Below are 3701 nucleotides of genomic sequence, written 5' to 3'. Positions count from 1 at the left end.
CATTAGAGACTTGGGTACGGATTTACATTTGTCAAATGATGTATAATCGCAGTCCATGGCAGATGAATATCTGATAAACGATATAAAAAGCTGTCCAAAACTGATATGGCCGATTGACACTTTTCAAACCTATACATCTCCTGGACTAGATGGTATAATACCTGCAATGCCGCAAAATGTCTCAGAACATGTTTTAATTACACTGAGGCAGATTTTCAGTGTTTGTCTAATACCACCCTTTATCTGTGGAGGGTAGGAAAGGTGTATTTTATTACCAAAAACTGCAGACCAAATAGCTTGTTATCCGGTTTTTGAAAACAATGGAGGGGTTACTGTACCTTGAAATAAGGAAATTCCTATATTGAACTAAGATCAGCAGCACTTACATCAAAGAAATTGGAAAGTTCCTTAAGGAGAAACTTATAAACATGACCGGAAATTACGAAATTGGTTATAATAGAAACTCATTTTAACTCGATTTTGATAATTTTAAAATAGGAATATCATACAAAGATTCCTGGCGGACAGGCTTCCTTCTCTAGTCGGTCAGTCAATATTACACATGGTTTGAAAATGAAAGAAGACACAAATATAAACCTTATGATGTGTTATACTTTGGTAAAATTTGGAAGATTTATAGCGAGAATGCGGAAACTAGATGAAATAGGGACCCTTAAAGTGGAACCACAAAGTTTGGCCGGTAATCTGTAAGCGTTGATCTAATCATTGATGATGGGTAGGTAAGTGTAAATGATGACTGTATTGATCATCTCAGGTATTCCAGAATCGGGTCTCAGTATTAATGAGGGCGATTACTGCCGTCCATGCGATGATGAACAGGAGACGGAAACGATCGAACATCTATTCTACCGTGCATCGAAACCGAAGGCATCTTAATTAAGGAAAGAACTATTCTCGTTTTTTTGGCAGCTGTCGCTCTTTTTCAGCTATAGGTGGTGGGTGAACTTCATGAACCGCATTCCCGTGGTATTGGTCCATCCATTCAGTCGTTTTCTCAGTAACGTTCACCCACACTTACTCTCAATTTTGTATATCATTAGATCGTGTAAGTCTATCCTTACGCGCCTGGTTGTGGGAGTGCTATCCACAAGATGTTGACTCGGATGATTTTGGCGACAGCACCCCAGTAGGTACTAAATCGACAACATCCTGTTGTGTCGATGTACGGGCAACACTATTGCCTCCTCATATACATGGTTCAATGGTGTGTTTGGCTAACATTTGCAAATTACGCTGGCGCCGCATAGCTTACAACCGACCGACCTATTTCTTTGTAGAAGATCAATAGTTTGGTAAAGCTGCGGTGTGAAGATCTTTGACTTTGATTGAATAACATTTCGATTAATGGGTAAAATACAAATTAATAACAAATATTCCAGCTGAGCACGACTAGGACTCGAACCTAGGTTCCCAAAGCAACACAAATGTTGCTAGTCCACTTAACGTTCTGGGCCATCAACACACTGTACAAAAATCATGTGTATACCATGGAAGCAATTGTAGGTATGCAGATTAATAATCCATGGCTACAACAAAAATCAGCTCTGAAAAGGACTGTTTGCAAACCTTGGCAAATTTTAATTTAATTCGCAGATGCAATATCACATTAACTGCGACATAAATATAAGTTATAAGCATACGACCATTGTAAAGCCACATAGCCTAATACGCCTGATGAGCCGCTTAACCCAACCGCTTATTTCTTCTCCTGGCTTGCAAAACTTCGGACATTAGGCTCGACACGATATAGAAAAAATCACTCAAAATTAATTGAAATAATCATCGTCCTTACAGGCAAATTTCAAATAAATGAAAATAATTTTTAGGGTACACAGGACCTATCGATTTTTTGTGCATGTTTCATATATAAGTATTTTTTAAGGCTGTTCTACATATCGAACATCGGAGCGATATGGGTTAAAATCTTTTTGGTATTTGTTCTTGTCGTGTATGATGTCTAGTTATTCTCTAACTCTTAAAATTCACTTCCATCTAGGGTTTGGAGGAGACTCCTTTCTAACCGTTCTGTCCATATTTCTTTTCTTTCAAATTGCAATATGTCTTGCCAAAACTGATGGATTTAATATAAACATTAAATTTTCTAATAATAAGAAAAACATATTACAATAATAGCAATAGCGGTACTTGTTACTCTATTTATTTATTTTTTGATACCTTACATGAGCTCCTTCCTTACTTTCCAATGCCGTTCGCATAGTTCCCATGGCCAAAGAGTTACCGCAGTCATGTTAAACAGAAAAAAGAAAGAAAGAAAAAATCTTAATTAGTTTGTAGTTTCAGTTTTTCCTCCTCAAAGTGGCCGCCAATCTCGTCATTGATAGATAAATATGTTTATAACACGATAATTTTGCTCTCGTCCAAGAAAAGGTGGAAAACGTTGTGGCATTAAAAGTTCACATCAAGTAGAAGACGTAGAAAAATAACATCAAAACAACAACAACAACAACAACAAGAAAACGTTGCGTGCCAAAGTGCAACAACGTCAAGTCAATGTTATTTGTTGCGACCGACATCCTTTCATGGTAGTTAGTATTGGATGTTGGAGATTAGTTCAGGCATGTTCATGATGTCGATGTGGATGATGATGATGACGACGACGATGACGAAATGGGAGAGTTTTTTAGCGAGATTCGATAAATACCATCGCCACACTATGTATATTCATACCCCTCCCATGGAGTGGGTGGGAATTATTAAAACATTGAAACTTCATTAACCTTTGGTGAGATTAGCCATTATTAGAGACAGAAAAATAGTGCCGTTTATAAAATAAATTATATAATAGAATAAGGAAATTAAAATTACAAATTTAAAAAGAAAAAAGGAAGTGAATTATACAATAATTATTGCAAGACAAAATAAATACTGTTAGTAGATAACTTCTAAATAGCATATACCTATGTGTTCTAATTTAGTTAGAGGAGGGAAAGGGGACATTTTTAAATATAAGAATATTACATTCCTCCCTAGATACCAATTTTTTATCATTAAGAAATGTTGCAATGGAAGAAAGATATGATAATCGCTTAGTACTAAGCGTCGCTTAGTATGACGGATGCATTAAAACTTCCCAACCAAGCTCCGAAAGTTTCTGTAGATGTGTGTGGCCTAGCGTTGTCCTGGTGGAACACGACACCTCTCCTGTTGGCCAATTCTGGTCAATTGCTATCTTCAAACGGTCCAGTTGTTGACAGTAGATATCATAATTTAGCGTTTGGCCATATGGAAGCAACTCATAATAAATAATCCTCTTCACCTCCCACCAAATGCATAGCATAACCTTCCTTGGCCAGCGTTTGAGGTGCTTCACGTCTTTGTCCACGATCGTTTTCGCACACGGTTATCGTATGTGATCCATTTCTCATCCCCAGTTTCTCATCTCCAGATCTCCATTCATCTCCATTTCTAAAACGGGTCTACCTCATTCCATTTGGTCAAGGTTTCGCAGATGGAAATTCGATCCATCCTTTTTTTGTGTTAAATGTTGTGACAACCAAACATCGAACATCTTTTTGAATTCAGCTTTGTGTAAATGGTTTAAAACAGTTTTATGGTCGATGTTTAGCTCCTGGGCGATGTTACGATTGCCAGTCAACTTCGATCATTTCTCCGATTTTCAATATGAAGATGTATTTTTCAAGAGGTCTAATAGTTGTTGA

Source organism: Musca vetustissima, unplaced genomic scaffold (genome assembly GCF_032173495.1).
Source record: "Musca vetustissima isolate MV318-11 ecotype Yass unplaced genomic scaffold, APGP_CSIRO_Mvet_v1 utg15436, whole genome shotgun sequence".
Classification (NCBI taxonomy): Eukaryota; Metazoa; Arthropoda; class Insecta; order Diptera; family Muscidae; genus Musca; species Musca vetustissima.
The sequence above is the reverse complement of the archived record's forward strand: the minus strand, read 5'-3'. Positions refer to the sequence as shown.